Source organism: Callorhinchus milii, unplaced genomic scaffold, assembly GCF_018977255.1.
Source record: "Callorhinchus milii isolate IMCB2004 unplaced genomic scaffold, IMCB_Cmil_1.0 Scaffold4, whole genome shotgun sequence".
Lineage (NCBI taxonomy): Eukaryota > Metazoa > Chordata > Chondrichthyes > Chimaeriformes > Callorhinchidae > Callorhinchus > Callorhinchus milii.
Window position 1 is genome coordinate 79105495 of NW_024704745.1, and position 18298 is coordinate 79123792.

An 18298-nucleotide genomic window follows, 5' to 3' on the forward strand; every position below is an offset into this window, starting at 1 on the left:
TTTAAACTGACCACAGACATTGATATTGAAATCATCTTTGGAGATTGTCTTGTGTTCAGAAGTCCATTGTGCTCAGTGTGGAGACGTCTTGGTGAAGAGTTATTAGCAACAAATCATAATTGAGTGAGCGACCACAGATCAGCCATCGTGCTGCCATTCCAAGCTCTCGGTTTGCTGGTGCGATCATCAACAACAACAACTACTTGCAGTTGTACAGCGCCCTTCACCCGGGATAGCAACAACAACTTGGATGTATATAGCGCCCTCCACGGCGGACGGCGTCTCAGAGGGATTTGAAGATCAGGGTGAGGATCTTGAAGTCGATGCTCTCTGGGATAGGCAGCCAGTGCAGTCTGGCCAGTACTGCGGTGATCGGGGAGCGGAGTTTGGTCCGGGTAAGAATGCGGGCAGCAGTGTTTTGTATAATCTGGATTTTATGGATGGTAGTGGAGGGGAGGCCGGTGAGGAGAGCATCCTGGAACAGACAAATAATATAATAAAAATAATCCTTGTATTTGATACAGCGCCTTCTGTGTGCAATTGGCTGCCGCGTTTGCCCACAAATATACAGTCAATTCACTTTACAGTGTGTTCTGTGAAGCGCTTTGGGACGTCCTCCCGACGTGAAAAGCACTATATCAAATGCAAGGATTATTATTGTTATTATTATTATATTTATTTTTATCACGTCTTTGAGATGTCTCAAAGGGCTTCATAGAATATTCTGTAAACTAAATTGACTGTATATTTTGTGGGCGAAACATGGCAGCCAATTGCGCACAGCAGTGTCCCCACAAACAGTCGTGGATTGAAGTGACCAATTGATTTTTTTTTAGATGCAATTGTTTTTCAAATTGTATTATGTCTCTGCTAACACCTTGGACCAATATCCACGCAACGTTGGGAAGCTGGAGGATTTTGTGGGGTCAGCTGGTGGCTGACATGTGTGGAAACCCATTACAGCGCCTTAAATAGTATTCATACCAGATGGAGAGTTCCACATATGTATAGCACTTACACAGGGAACGTACACTCTCTCTTCCCGAAGATAGGAACTCTGCTTACCTAATGCCACTGAGTATTAGGCGCAAGTTGGTGAGAGCCAAGGCTTGGATACCCCTAAGTTGTGTTGGGGTAATTGGTGGGTAACCAGCTGAAACTGCACAACTTGCCATTGAGAGCACTGTCTGGCAAGCTTTCCCACTCCTGGCCCGGCTAGGACCACTCCTAATAATCCGGACATTCGATCCACGACTGTTTGTGGGACGCTGCTGTGAGCAATTGGCTGCCGAGTTTCGCCCACAAAATATACAGTAACTGCACTCTACAGTATATTCTGTGAAGCGCTTTGAGGTGCCTTGAAAACATGATAAGACGCTGTATCAAATACAAGGATTATTATTATTATTTGTTCCTTTGTTCAATCCGATCCATTGGGGACTTGGACCGGGCAGTTCAGGCTGACACTCCAGCGCAGGGCTTGGGATGTCCACTGTACCCTTTACGGCTTTGGCTTGCAGGATTAACAGGAGCTGAGGAGAAGGATTCCCTGCTGGCACTGCTGGATAAATGTAAATTTGTATGGGGCTGCATACGTCTCAAAGCTCTTCACAAAATTACACTGTGAAGTGCGGTGACTGTGTGTACGCAGCTCAACATTTAAACATAACCACAAGATCAATCTTATTGACCATATGTTACCAGAACAAAATATCCATGTCTTGTTTACAACGATTGAGTTTAATGACTTTGCCACACATTTTTCCACCTCGTGTTTCTTTTTTTTTGGTCAGTCAGGTGTCTGACACATGCAAATATACGTCACTGTGCTAAACTGTCCCCAAATCAAATTATTGGGAGTTTCGTTATACAGTAGCGATGGTCCTTGTACGTCTGGAATGAAGGGCAACCAAATTCAGCACAGTATTTGGCACAGGTTGGCAGCTGCCTTGGCTTGGGAGGTTCTCAGAGTATTTTATTAGGGGGAAATCACTGGAGATTAACCAACTAAAACAGACAATCAATCAATCAATCAAATCAATCAAATCAATCAAATCAATCAAATCAATCAAATCAATCAAATCAATCAAATCAATCAAATCAATCAAATCAATCAAATCAATCAATCAATCAATAAATAGGTCACTCAATTCACGAACCTTTGTGGAACGCTGCTGTGCATAATTGGCTGCCGCGTTTCGACCACAAAATATACCGTTAATTCACTTTACAGTATATTCTGTAAAGCGCTTTGAGAAGGCTCAACGATATGATAAGGTGCTACATCAAATGCAAGGATTATTACTATTAAAACCTTGATATTACGAACAATGATTAAACTTCTTATTTCAGGTACCAAGGACCACAGATAGGGCTTTGGTTTCCAGGGTTAACTGGAGCCGAACAAGATTAATCCCAACTTCAAGTCCTGTTGATGAGCCAGGATGGACTGGTCTGTCATCAGCAGGGCCCTGGAGACCTGCCTGGCTCAGGAATCGGACTGAGAGAGACCGTCACAGAGGGTGGAACTCAATTTTGATATTCTGTTGTTAGACACATCACCTTGGACCAAACCTAAGACCAAAGAAACTGCACTTACCTCTCCCTCCTCTTTGGTTGGGCATCACCACCTAATTACTAGCATCACTAAACCTCTTGGTAGTATTTCTCCAACCTACTATCCCCCTACCTACCTGCCCGTAGCCTCCGTTCCTCCGGCTCCGGTCTGCTCCACGTCCCCCGCCCCAATCGCCCTACCATCGGTGGTCGGGCCTTCAGCCTCTCAGACCCCAGGCTCTGGAACTCTATGCCCCAGTGCCTTCGCCGCTTCCTCCCTCTCCTCCTTCAAGGCCGGACTCAAAACCTTTCTCTTTGACCGAGCCTTCAACTCCCCTCTCGACTCTCTACCCCCTCCTCGCTCCCTCCCTTCCCTCCCCTCACCCTCACCATTTCCCCCCTCCTCGCTCCCTCCCTTCCCTCCCCTCACCCTGACCATTTCCCCCCTCCTCGCTCCCTCCCTTCCCTCCCCTCACCCTGACCATTTCCCCCCTGCTCGGGTCATGACCCAACTGTGCAGCGCCTTGGGACGTCCTCCTGATGTGAAAGGCGCTTTATAAATGGAATCTTGTTGTTGTTGTAGTTGTATTTGCTGTGCTCAAATTGGCGTTTGCCTTCAAATACTGTCACTGCACTTTACAGTAAAATCCTGTGAAGCGCTTTGAAACATAAGGCGCTGTATCAAATGCAAGGATTATTATCTTATTATGAAGTAATGTGGGAGGAGAGAAAACTTGGTGGGTGGGACGCAATCCTGCTTGTGAACGTCGCTGTGTAAACGCAGTTGTTGTTGGAATGAAATGAAAGCTCTTACTGAGAGTCAGCATAGGGAGAATGAAATGAATGACCTTGCTCTGTCATTGATATTATTCTCGCATAATGTGAAATGTTCTCTGATCTCACATGTAGCACTCTCATCTCTGAGTCAGAAGGTTGTGGGTTCAAGCCCCCACGTCGGAACTTGGAACTCGTCTAAACTGATGCACCACTGCAGTACTGGGGGGTGGTGGTGGTGGGGGGGGGGTTTGCATTGTAGGAAGTACCACTCTTCAGGTGAGATTTTAAACTGAGATCCTGTCTGTCTGTTCAGGTGGACATTGAAGATCCCATGGCACTATTCAAAAAGAGAAGGGAGTTTCTCTCCCGGTGTCCAGGCCAACAATCTCCTAAACCAAATTGGTCATTCATTTCATGGCTCTTTGTGGGGCATTGCTGTCTGCAGAATTGCTGCCACATTTTGTCCAAAACGCAGTCACTGCACTTTACAGTATATCCTGTGAAGCGCTTTGGGATATCCTCCTAACGTGAAATGTAAGCATTAATTAGCATTATTATTATATCACAATTCATCACGCTGTTTAAATCCACAGTCTCAAAGATTTTTACACTTTCGAAAATCCTCCCAACATCCAAGATCTCTGGACTCACACAGAATAAGAACATAAGAATTGCTAGACAAAAGAAGACCAAGGTCCATCCAATTCACCTTCCACCATCCTGTCAGTCACATGAACACATCGTGTCCTGAACGACATACTGCATACCGAGATATTGTTTGCTAAAAGAAATCCATTTTAATTTATAGTTTGCCAATGGTAACGATTAAGTCAATATTGGCTCCTCTCACTTGTGCTTTTGCCTCTTCAAGCTGTTGTTTGATGCTCACTGTTGTTTGGAAAGATTCCCAACACCATGTCTCCACACTCCTGGCAACTTCAAATCACACATAATTAGCAGCTCTTTGTTTCCCTTTAATCTCCCCATATCTGCATCTTCCTAACGCACGCCAGCCACATAATCTCCCACTGAAACTCTTCTGTGCCATGCAATGTCCAAATTGTTAACCCATGCAGCAAATTGGAGGCATCCCAAATGGTACAGTGGGCAGGTCTGCCATTTACAGACTTATTTGTGGAGTCTTGTAACGTAGCGGTTAGAGCACTCACCTCGCAAACGAGTGGGCCTTGTTCAATTCCCGGCCAGGCGACACGTTAGCCAAGTTTCCTTACTCCACGCACCTGGTTACCTAGCAGTCAGTAGAAACCCAGTTGTTAATCGATTGGTGGATGCATTTTCCGAGGGTAATAATTCCTTAAAAAATATAATAATAATAATTTGGTCACTCAATCCAGACTGTTTGTGGGACGCTGCTGTGCACTATTGGCTGCCGGGTTTCTCCCACAAAATATACATTCAATTCACTTTACAGTATATTCTGGCTTCCAAATTAAGACCACATTTTATATCCCAAAGGATATATTCTAATGTGCAATGTTTTGTGATGAACATGGAGCAAATTTGCAATATACAGCAATGTCCCACAAAAAACCACAAAGTGAATGACCGATTTTATTTGGGGGATTGTTGGCCAGAACACCAGGAGAGAGAATCTCCCTTCTTTTTTCAAATAGTGTCATGAGATCTCTAATGTCCAGGCAGGTAGGACCTCTGTTTAATATCTCATCCGAAGGAAGAGGGTTGGAATCAAGAAGGATGAAAGAGACAAGGGAGGGGACAAGATCGAGAAGCCCCAGGATGGGGGCACAAAGTCTGAAGGCCTTGACCGCTGATGGTGGGGTGAGCCGGGCAAGGGACATGAAGCAGGCCATTGCCCGCCGAGTGGAGGGAGTGGACAGGTTGGTAAAAGTTTAGTAGGTCACGTAGGTAGGGAGGAGCATGACCTTGGAGGGCTTTGAAAGTGAGGATGAGGAACTTGAACTCGATCCGCTGGCGAACGGGGAGCCAGTGAAGCCTGGCGAGGATGGGGGTGATCGGCTCACAGAGCTTGGTGTGGGACATCTCAGCTGAAGGACACATCACCAACAATGCAGCACTTTCCTCCCCATCGCCAAATCCTAGACAAGAGAGTCAGCCCAGATTGATAGATCTGGTTACTCTTGGGACTTGAACCTTTAACCTTATGACCCAGAGGCAGGAGTGCTGCCAACTGATTCAAGCTGACATCTTAATACAAGGAATCCTCTTGTAGGACTGTCCAACAGAACATTTTTTAGTGCAATTTAGTAAATGATTGTGATTCAAGAATAATAATAAATAATAATAATAATAATAATCATTGCAATGATGTAGGGTCCTGTAGCTTATTTGTTAGAGCACTCACCTCGCAAGCAAGAGCATCCGGATTCAATTCCTGGGTGGGGAGGAACCTTAGGCAGATTTCCTTACTTCAAATGCCTCTGTCTACCTAGCAGTCAGTGGAGCCCAGTTGGTAATGGATTGGCAGATCACTTTTCTGGGGGCAATAATCCCTCCAAATAATAATAATAATGATTTGGTCACTCAATCCACAACTGTTTGTGGGATACTGCTATATAATAATAATAATAATAATAATCCTTGCATTTGATATAGCGCTTTTTACGTCGGAAGGACGTCCCAAAGCGCTTCACAGAACACACTGTAAAGTGAATTGACTGTATATTTGTGGGCGAACGCGGCAGCCAATTACGCACAGCAATGTCCCACAAACAGTCGTGATTGAAAATGACCAATTTATTATTGTTTTTTTTTGGAGGGATTATTATTAGGCTCTGTGTGGAGTAAGGAAACTTGCCCAAGGTTTCGCCCTCTGCCTGGAATTGAACTTAGGTCTCTCACTTGCAAAGCGAGTGCTCTAACCACTGAGCTACAGGACTCCTATATATATATAAATGGCTGCCATGTTTCACCCACGAGGTACACAGTCAAATCACTTGAATAATAATAATAATCCTTGCATTTGATATAGCGCTTTTCACGTCTTCTCAACGTCTCAAAGCGCTTCACAGAATAGACTGTATTACACAAGTGATTCACAAGATCTTTATAGAATATTCTGTGAAGCGCTTTGCGGCCATATCCAAATAAAGTGTATTGACTGTATTGACCGAGCAGGGGGGAAGTGGTCAGGGTGAGGGGAGCGAGGAGGTAGAGAGTCGAGAGTATACGGACCTGTTAGGCTATGGGTGGCTGAGTTGCTGCCAGATAGGTTACAGGATCTGCTAAAACAATCTGTCTGTGCTCCAACTCTTTATGAAGATTTATGAAGAGGCCCCAGAGGCCGTGAAGGGAAGAGCGATGTGAATGACCCCCATTGTTAGAGGTATTGAGACACCGCCAAGGGTTGACAACATTAGGGGCTCTTCAGTCTTGAAAGGAGAGTTTACACAAGTGATTCGCAAGATTTCAAGATCGACTGGATGATCTGATCTCATCCCTCCAGTACACCCACCCTAACCTCCTCCCATCACAGAATCCAGTTGCTTCTTTTAAAATGAAACATTCAAATCCCTCTATAGCCTCGCTCCCACCCTATCTCTGGGATCCCCTTCAATCTTAATGACCTAACCACTCAGCCAAAATCACCGCACCTTCAGCGGTCAGTATTTCAACCGTTCCGCCCCCTACTCTCTGTAACTCCAGCCCGGAGTTACCCTAAAAGAGAGATACCCTAAAACACAGGGCATGGAATTACACACAATTACATAGATTACCAGTGGCTGTCCGGCATTCTCTACAGTCACTACACTTTACAGTGAATCATGTGAAGCACTTTGAGACATGATAGGGCACTGTACCAAATGTAAGGATTATGGTGATGATTCATGCTTTTTTCTGAGTCAATTGGACCCCCTGATTCTGCCAGTGGTTTTAATGATAATGTTAAGTGTTGTGTTCGCTGACGGAGATGGAGATGGTGAGATGCAGCAATGACAAAAACAACTTGCATTTACATAGCGTTCTCAAGCAGGGCAGGGTCTCAGAGTGCTTAAAGAGTGGTTTGTTGTGTGTAAGATTTCACCACAGATTTTGCACGTGTGGTTTGTGCCAAAACAGCACGTAAACCATACCTTACAATCATCAAATCTCATTCACCGCAATGTCTGCAAACTGGCAAGGCTATAATGCTTATTGTCAGTCACAATGGCAATGGATAAAGCTCCTTTCACTTCAGGAGGACATCTCAAAGCACTTTGGAAGAATTACTGTGAAGTGGAGCGACCGTGTATGTGGATTGTGGATGATCGAAGGTACGGTCAAAGAGGAAGGTCTTCAGACAGGCCTTGAAGGAGGTAAGGGAGGGGGTGAGGCTGGAGTTCCAGAGGATGGGGGCCCAACCGCTGATGGTGGAGTGGAAGGGTGTAGGACATGGAGCAGACCAGTGCCTGCTGAGCAGGAGGGAGTGGACAGGTCGGTAACATTTTAGTAGGTTGCTAGCGGTTGCTAGAGGCAACAGTGATACCGCCTGAGCCGGACTGAGAATACTGTTCACAGTAAGTCATGGAGACGTCCTCCCAACATGAAAGGCGCTATATGAACTGCAAGGATTATTATTATTGTTATTTATTTTAATCGCCCAAATTAAGACAACATGGAAAAACTTTCCACAGTTCCCCGAGGCTTTCTGAAACAATAAGAGGGATTGGTCTCGCAATCTAAGAATGGGCGGAATTTCGGAACCTGGTTGATTTCTCTCTCTCTCTCTCTCTCTCTCTCTCTCTCGCCAGAGTTAGTGCTTGTCCATAATTGCAACCTCCACTCGTGGCATTTTTTTTTTTTTACAGAGTCCAACATCTGTGCTGTCTGTGTTTTGTTCCACCTTTGATTCCAGCCTTAATTGACGTGCTCAGAGCTCTCTGACACAGTTCACAGACACCTTTAAAATGAATCTGAAAATGGGAAACCAGAATTCACTTAAACGAGGAGGCTAATTAGAACCAGACAAAAAACTCATTTAAACAGACAGATTTTTCTACCCTTCCCCCTCCTCTCCCCCCACCACAACCCCCCCACCCACCCCCCACCCGCCCTTGCGTCGTATCCCGTAAAATCTCTACCCTTATTGAAGTGTGGCCTGTATTCTTAACCCTTGTCCCGCGAAACAAATAGGAGAGAGGTGCTTTTATGTAGAAGATTTAGTGTTTCTGTCGGATGATTCATAAGCACAGGAGAGACCTTGTGATGCAGGGAGGTGAACAAGTTGACATGTAATTTGGTTAGTGTGAAAGGAATATGAAGGGGATTAGTACGTGGGAAGGCCATTTAATCCTCCGAGCCTGTACCTCCATTGCAATCAATAATACCAGGTACAGTTCTTTAATCTCTCATCCACATCCTTTGCTACCCATATATCCATCGGCTTCACCTCAGGCTCCAATATGAGAACGTCACTTACAATCCAATATAATACAATACATAATAATAACAATAATAATCCTTCCATTTGATATGGCACTTTATCATGTCTTTGAGACGTCTCAATGAGCTTCACAGAATATACTGCAAAGTGAATTCTCTGTGTATTTTGTGGGTGAAACGCAGCAGCCAATTGCGCACAGCAGCGTCTCACAAACAGTCATAGATTGAGTGTCCAAATTATTATTATTACCCCCGGAAAAGTGATCCGCCAATCCACTAACAACCAGGTTCCTAATTACCGCGAGGTAAACAGAGGCGTGTGGAGTAAGAAAACTTGCCCAACAGTTCACCCTGCCCGGCAATCACACCCAGGTCCTCCCGATTGCGAGGTGAGCGCTCTAATCACTAAGCTGCAGAACTCCACATACATTGATAAAGTACCTTTCACATTGCGAGGACGTCCAAAGGCATTTAACAATAACACATTGGGGTGGGAGCTGATGAAGTTTGAGGAGAAAGATGACTAAGCACAGCAACGTCCCCTCAAACATGAAGTGAATGACCGTTTTTATCTCGGGGCAGGTCACTGGGAGAGAGAAACTCCCTTCTCTTTTTGAGTAGTGCAACAGAATCTTTAACACCCACCTGAACAGGTTTAATCTCAGTTTAGCATATCACCCACAGGATAGCACCTCTAACAATACTACTCTCCCAGCACTATGTTGGAGTGTTGGTCTGTGATTTCAAAGTCCTGACGTGGGGCTTGAACTCACCACCTTTGGACTCAGAGGTGAGAGTGCTACCAATCTTTGCCTACGATCACACAATCACTACACTACAGCTTGTGCAGCGCTTGGAGACGTTTCAATGTCATAGGCGCGGTGTGAAAAACATTATTGTCAACCACAACCTGAAACAGTTTATAGACATTTCTTACAGTAGAAAATAAGTGGTCATTCACTTCATGGCTGTTTGTGGGACATGCTTTGTGAAAATTGGTTGCTGAGTTTGCCTGCAAAACACAGTCACGCCACATCACAGTAAAATTCTCTGAAGCGCTTTGAGATGCTTGGCTGATGTGTTGAGATGCTATATAAAGTGCAAGGATCAGGCAAGGGTCAGTAGAGTCCTGTAACATATTGGTTAGCGCACTCGCCTCGCAAGTGAGAGGACCTGGGTTTGATTCCCGAGCAGGGCGAAACCATAAGCAAGTTTCCTTATTTCACATGTCTGTTTAACTCGCATAATAGGAACCCGGTTGTTTGTCGATTGGCAGATCGCTTTGTGGGGGTAATCACCCCTCAAAAAAAAAACTTGGTCACTCAATCCTCGGCTGTTTGTGGGACGCCGCTGTGCGCAATCGGCTGCCGAGTTTCGGCCACAAAATATTCAGTCAATCCACTTTACAGCATGTTCTGTGAAGCGCTTTGAGACGTCTCAACAGCATGATAAGGAGCTACGTTATTTAAATAATTTGAGATGTTTAAAAGGGGCTGTTGGTAAATATGTCGTCTTCGTTAGGCAGCAATTTGGATGACATTGATGCCTTTCATTGAGAGAGCCCCCTATTCGAACCTGCTGGGAGACCGTTTTAAAGAGATGAGTAGTAGATAGATTTTCGGGGGGGGGGGATGAGGAAGAGACAAATGAGCCCCCTCTGGCCCTAGCCATCCGCCTGAATGCAAAAGTTCCTGAGGTGACGAAGACATCCCTTTCTTTGTCAGGTTCGACACTTTCAGTAGCTTGAAGCATGATAGATGGTCTCACAATCCTGGGTTCAATCGAAGACATCTGTTACCCATTCTTTCCAAAGACACACATCTCTCTTGATCGCACTCGAGCTACGTTACTCAATTTGGTTCTTGACACCGCTTCCTCAGCTTTGATGGGAGGGGGGAAAACTCGCTGAGCTTTTAGGGATGGGGGGGAGATGGGGGTCATACCTGAAAAACACATCTTCTCTTTCAGTTAGTGAACCTCTCTCACCCGCCCGAATCCCCCTCACCCCTACACGTCCTTCGCTCGGCTAACACAAGGCTGTTACATGTCCCCCCGTTCCCCCCCAACACCCCTCACCGCCACCACCATCAACTACAACACCTCTTAACTTCTGAATTCCCTGTCTCTATCCCTCCACCTCACTCCCGCCTCTCTATCTATCTTTAAATCCCTTCTTAAAACTTATCCCTTTGACTCCTCCTGAGATCAGCTCCCCCTCTCCCTTGCTTGGTGTTGAACTTCGCCATGGTAAAGCACTCTGAGAGATTAGCGTACATGAAGGACGATATATAAATGCACGCTGTTGTTGTTCCAAATAAGATTGATCATTCACATCGTTGCCATTTGTAAGACATTGGTGTGTGCAAATTGTCTGCCGTATCAGCCTGCAAAATATTCACTCACTGCACTAATCGGTAAATTCGGTGAAGTGTGGTGTCACGTATTGATAAGGCACTTTTATCAGTTGTAAGGATTATATTATCTATTATTGCCTCAGGCACCCACAAAACACACAGTTACTCCGCTTCACAGTAAATCCTGAAGCACTTTGGGAGGTCCTCCCAACGTGAAATGCTCCATATCAAATGTAAGGTTTAATAATGATAATCCTTGCATATGATATAGCACCTTCTCAAGTTGTCAAGATGTCTTCACAAATATATTGTAAAGTGCAGTGATTGCATTTTGTGGGCGAAACGCGGCAGCTAATTGGATGCAGCAAAGTCAGAGCCATGGAGTGAGTGCCAATCTTATTTTGGAGGATTATTTGGCAGGACACCGGGAGACACTCCCTTCTCTTTTCGAACAGTGCACGGGATCTTTAACGGTCACCTGAACAGGCAGACAGGGCCTCTGCCTGTTTGGATGGACATTAAAGGTCGTCTACATGAACAATTGCCCACCCTTGCCCCATATTAAGGGATACAGGACAAGGGCGGATAATTGGACTTGCGGTACAGATCAGCCATGATCTTATAGAATGGCAGAACAGACTCGAGGGGCTGAATTGCCTCCTCCTGTTCCTATGTTTCTTTCACAGTATATCCTGTGAAGCATCTTGAGACGTCCTCGCTCTTCACTGCATGTTGGTCTGTATCCTGCCTCTATGGCCTTGACAGTCCCCTTATGTCTCGGTGACCAGACCTGGGTGTAGTACTCAAGGTACAGACTGACCGGATCGCTGTACAGCCTGAGAGTGAAGTTTGGGGATCTAAACTCAACTGATTTAACAATATAGCCCAGCATCCTGTTTGCCGTGTTTATTGCTGTCTGACACTGTTTTGACACAGTGAGCGACAAGTCAACTAACGTCCTTAGATCTCTTTCAGTTTCCCCTCTTGGCAAGTTCTCTCTACCCATCCACTGAGTACAATTGTAAGCCTAGCCGGCAGTGTCAAGCGCTTTGAGACAACCTCTCGCTGTGACAGGCGCCGTATCAATGTAAATTGTATCATATTGTAAGACTAATCCATCTCTCAGTCACAAGACCCTTACAGGCTACAAATGGTTCAAGCCACTGAATGGATATTCCCACTGGAATGATATGTGTTTGAGCGGCTGTTAACAAGTCTGGCTTCTGAACAGGGCTAATTGTGTGCTTCAAAGTGCTATTCCCAACCCTGCCTTCAAACAAATGTTTTCATACACTGTTTACTTAGCGGTGAAAATGCGACATCTCGCAACAGATTTCTTGTGATAATTATCACACGGAATCTGTTACGAGGTGTCGAGTTTCTCACCCGCAGTATCTGCACCAGTCTTCTAAAGATAGTGATGATGATTATCTTTTCATCTGATATGGCGCCTTATCACATCGTCAAAGCTATTCGCAGGACTCAGTGTAAAGGATGGTGACTCTAATTTATAGGCAAAGATGCCCAATATCGGTGAGAAAAATGCGACCTCACACTTGTCTTCAAATCCCTTCACTCCCTGCCACCTCCCTACCTCTTTGACCTGTTTACTCCCCAATCTACTACCTGCTGCCTCTGCTCAACTGGCTCCTGCTTGTCCTTCGCGTCTGTTCCATCATCGACGGCCACTCTTTCAACCACTACGCCTCGAAGCACTGGAACACTCCCTCAATCCCTCTGCCTCGCCCCATCGTTTCCCATCTTCAGATCGCCCCTGAAGACTTTCCTCTTCGACCGTGCCTACAGTCACCTCCCCGCTCCTCCCGGCTCGGCGTTAGGCTCCACCACTGTCAAGTGCTCTGGGAGGCTACCCTGTGTGAGGGCCGCTGTGTAAATACAAGTTGTTGTTGTTTCATAATGCATTGGATGGTTATCCCTGGTGCGAGCCCACCCCATCCCCACTTTGATATAATCACAATTAATCTACATCTACGACCTTCTTCAATCCTATTGAACTGGCCGCTCTCTTTGTTCATCGGGAACCAGACTGCTTCATGTCCCAGACCCTCTTCACCCTAGCAATCGACTATCGGCTTGTGGGACATTTAGGCATTCTGTCCCTCCGCTCCCTGGAACTCCATCCCTCTGACTCGCTCCCTCCCCTTGTTCAAGCCACCCCTCAAAACGTACCTCTATGCCTGCGCTTTGCTTCAACTCCCACTCCCAGCTCAGTTGCCCAGCCAGCAATGTTTGCGATGAACTGTTGATTTAAAAATTCTTATATAAATATATATTGTGTTGTACTGTGTAAATCTCTTCATGCCCTGGTACCTCCCTGCCTCTCCAACCTGCTCACACCCTACTCTATCCGTCCCAGAGCCTTGGGATGTTCTCTGACATGAAAGGCGCTATACAAACGTAACGTTGTTGTTGTTGTCCCCTCCGCTCCACCATCGGTGGCCGTGTTTTCAGTTTCTACATCCTGAGACTGGAATTTCAGGCGTCTGACAGTCCACTGTCTTCCTCGTTGGACTTGCGTCCCCCCAACCCTCCAACCCTCAACCCCCAAATCTGTTCTGAATAAGAGGGGGAGGATAATCCTTGCATTTGATACAGTGCCTTTCACATTAGGAGGACGAACCAAAGCACGTCACTGGATATATTGTAAAGTGGAGTGACTGTGTGTTTTACGATAGTCAATGTGTGCACAGTAGTGTCCCACAAACAGCCATGGAGTGAATGACCGATCTTTTTATTTGGGGAATTGTTGGCCAGGACACCAGGAGAGAAAGGAACTCCCTTCTCCCTTCGAATAGCGCCCCCAGGATCTTTAATGCCATCTGAACAGGTACAGACGGGACCTTGGTTTAATATCTCACCTGAAGGACGGCACCTCTGATAATCCAAACCCACCCCCAACCCACTCCAGCGCTGCATTGGAACGTCAGTCCAGACTGTATGAGTTCCAAGTCCTGATGTGGGGGAACTTGAACCCACCAACTGAGAGGTGAGAGCGCTAGGCACTGAGCCAGGCTGACACACAAGAGCGAGAGAGCTAAACCAAAAGCACTTGAAACGATTTAAAAAGAATTAAAAACACCTTTCAACAAAAGTCATTTGACCATGCAATGTGATCAAAGGTCATGGCTACGGTTTTATGTATACCTGTTGACGAGCTTTTTTGATTTCATTTTCGAAGAAATGCTGTCAAAACCATTGCAGGATAATAAGCTATGAGAAGTTTAACACTCTCACGTCGAGCTAATATACTTCGCTGTTATTAGGTACGTCAAAAATCATCCTGCACCGCTCGCCTGTTAATTTTAATAGCCTTATTCTTTTTACAAGAACCTTATGCGGTTAAATAGCAGGTGCTATATAAATTGAGGTTGAAAGGGGATGAAAATGGCTTGATGCCTTTCGCCAGATATCATTGAGATCTGGCAAGTGCGTTATTAATCTTTTTGTTCAAACAAAAAACAGAGAAGACAAATCCTGGAAGAAATTCCAAGGTTTTTATTGATATATAAAGGTAACAATTCCTTTTTATGTAGCCACCTCCCCTCCTCCATCTCACTTCCTTCCTCCTCAATATAGCAAGGGCTGACTTCAGGACATTGTAAGCTCACACAAGTATTGGCGGACACTCCAATGTAGTGCTGGGAGGAACGCTGCATTGCTGATGGTGGGGTCCTTTGAATGAGACGTCTCAAAGCACTTTACTTTGAAGTGCAGAGACTATGCATTGCAAGGAGTGTCAGCTTGGACTGTGAGCTCAAAGTTCCTGACGTGGGGCTTGAATTTACAGCGATGTCAATGCTGATAAAATTGTGGAGCAGTTTACAGGGACAAGGTCGGACACCGGGGGGGGTGGGGGGAGGGGGGTGGAAGGCGGAGGTGGGAAATGGGGAGGGATGAAGGAGGAGAGACCATAGACCAGGTTTAAGAGTGTTAGGCAGGATTCAGAGACAGATAGAGAAGGGCGAGACAGAGGGGTTGGGGAGCCAGTTACGGAGTTTCTGGTGTATTATGTGAAACCAATCCCTCAGGTGGTGTTCCCAATAGCAAACTGCGTGGTTGGTTAAATGCCAATAGTTCCCCAAACACACACCCTGAGCCCCTCCCAATCCTCACATCTCCCCCAACCCCAAACCACCACCACAATCCCTCCAATTCCCTCGGAGCTCCACTCCCAAGCACCCCCGTCTTCCCCCCCCCCCACTCGCAGCTCATTAATTAGCACTCCACAAGTCCCATTCTTGTAATAGTTTCTTCTTGTAAGTAATTCTTGCCGTGATTACCCCCCCGATGACAATTAATGGCCTGCGATTCTGCTAAATCATCATCGGCGATAAAATTACCACAATATCGCCTCTCCCAGCCCCTCCCCCATCCTGCCCTGCCCCGCCCCCCGTGATAATTATCACAGCACCACACCATTGCTAACTGCCACATTACATGTGTCATATTTTGTGCTGTGATTAATTATCACGGGTGTTAATCATCACATCACGCGTCTCGTTCCTCCACCCCCAACCCCAGTCCCAGCCCCACCCCCAGCCCCAGCCCTAGAATGTCAGGGTCCAAACAGGACTGTTGCAAGTTACAAGCAAAAAAAAAAAACCCCTTCGGGCTGGTTCCTTTTCGAGTTAAATCCTTTAAAAAAAAAACCTGCGTCTTTAAGTACAGGATATACTGGGCCAGTAACATTTACACTAATTGTGGAGCATTCCAAATTAGTGATAACCCTTCCTTCAAAGACGGAAATGGGTTCCTGCAAAATGACATTGCGAAATTAAAACCATAGACATGAAACAAATAATAAGGCAAAATTATTAACAGAGGCTAGACGGATTTTCATTAAGGCAAAAACGGGCTGTGCATTTATCTCTGCCAAGGCTCCCGCTCGACCAAACAGCGATGGGTTGGGATTTGGGGCTGTCTGCTGCCACCCAGTGGCCGAAGGGTGCTCTTCGTTACTCCCCTCCCAACCCCTGGGCCTTTCTCTCACCCACATCAGCATCGCACTGTGCCTCCCTTTGCAAAAGCTCAGCAGTTGCTCAGGGCCGTTTGTGGGCCGTTGCTCTGCGCAACGTTGGCTGCTGTGTTCGCCTACCAAACACAGTCACTACACTTTGCAGTTAATCCACCGAACATACAGGCAATTCGCTTGACAGTATATTCCGTGAAGCGCTTTGAGACGGCTCGAAGAAGTGATCAGGCGGTTTATCAAATGCCAGGATTATTAATTATAATCACAGGATTAATAATAATGTCCTCCGGATGTAAAAATCACAATAATAATAATCCTTGTATTTGATATAGCGCCTTGACACGTATTTGAGACATCTCAAAAGGCTTCACAGAATACACTGTAAAGTGAATTGAATGTATATTTTGTGGGCGAAATGCGGCAGCCAATTGCGCACAGCAGCGTCCGACAAGCTGTGCCGCACATAGATTGAACGACTAATTTTTTTAAAAAAAATTATTATTAATATTGTTTCCAGGTTTTATTATTAGTAGTCCTGTGTTTCCAGGTTTTTCTGAATTGGATATCTCTTGATTTAAGGCATGAATCAAGAAGTATTCAATCAAGAAAATGTATTTTGTTGGCCAACTAACCTAACTGGCAGGGTGGTCCTCGCTGGACAAGCAGCGGGAAAGCTTGGCCAGACATCGCTCTCAATGGCCAAGCTATGTGGGTTTAGCTGGTTAGACTCCAGCAGTTACCCCAACGCACACTCTGGGGTCCCCAAGCCTTGGCTCTTGCAAACATGTGCCTAATACTATCCATCATTAGGTGAGAAGGATGCATCCCTCGCTTTTCTGGGGGTAATAATCCCTTCAAAAAAGATAATAATGATCATCATTTGGTCACTCAGTCCACAAATGTTTATGGGACACTGCCGTGGCAATTGGCTGCCCCATTCAGATGTCTCGAAGACGTGGCAAGGCACTATATCAAATGCAAGGATTATTATTATTATAATTATTATTATGTCAAGAGACTGAAAATAGCTAATAAGAAACCTATATACGACGTTCCTTTTTGTTTTTAGTGATTATGATCTGGGGCTGAAAGGCAGAGTTCAAAGGCAACATTTCTTATGGTCTCAGCTTTGGGACCATTGTCTTGAAATGTGAGATCGGGCAGAACTTTGGAAAATCCCTATATACTGTCTCAACAAGAAATGTATGATGAGCCCATTTGATCTCATCCCTCCACAAAACCCACTCTGCTGTCCTCCCACCACCACAACAACAACAACAACAAGATTCCATTTATAAAGCGCCTTTCACGTCAGGAGGACGTCCCAAGCATTAAGCTGCTTTTTAAATGACTCCATCATCCGGACCTCATCCGCCCTTCACGGAAACCTGTTATGGAAGCTGTTGACAATAATATATAATGATAATAATCATCCTTGCATTTGCTATACAAGTGCAATTTGTTGTTGCTGATATAGCATCTTATCGATCTTCGAGGCATCTCAAATCGCTTCACAGAATACACTGTAAAGTGAATTGACTGTATGTTTTGTGGGCGAAACGGGGCAGCCAATTTCACATGTAATTATGATTATTTTTTTGAAAAATTGAAGGGATTACCCCCGGAAAAGCGATCCACCAATTGACTAACAAACGGGCCGACTTACTGCTGGGTAAACAGAGTCGTGTGTGTGGAGTAAGGAAACTTGTCCAACTTTCGCCCTGCCCGGTAATCAAACCCAGGTTATTTTTGGGTATTTCTTTACACCAGCCCGTTAATTATACTCTGGGTAAATAAATACTTCTTGGTGTTTATGCAACTCTAAACCTGTGTCCTCTTGTGCAGTTTTCCTGTTGGATCATAGATATAAATATGCGGTCACTCAGTCCACAACTGTTTGTGGAACCTGCTCTGCACAATTGGCTGCCGTGATTCATCCACAATATTTCCTGTGAAGTGCTTTGAGTCATCTCAATGTTGTAGAAAGTCACGACATCAACTGCAATGATTATTATTATGCAAAAGTATTAACCTGGAAGGCAGATTTCCAGTTTTTCAAAAACAAACCGCTTACAGATTCCAAAATGACTTTTAAAATGATCCACAACTTCTACGTACTGATCTTCAGCGAAAGGCTAAGAGAAACTTGCATCCTTAAATCAATAAATAATCTTTGCATTTGATACAGAACGGTACACAAGACATCACAGGATTTATTGCAAAGTGCATTAAGTGTATTTGTAGGTGAATTTGGTAG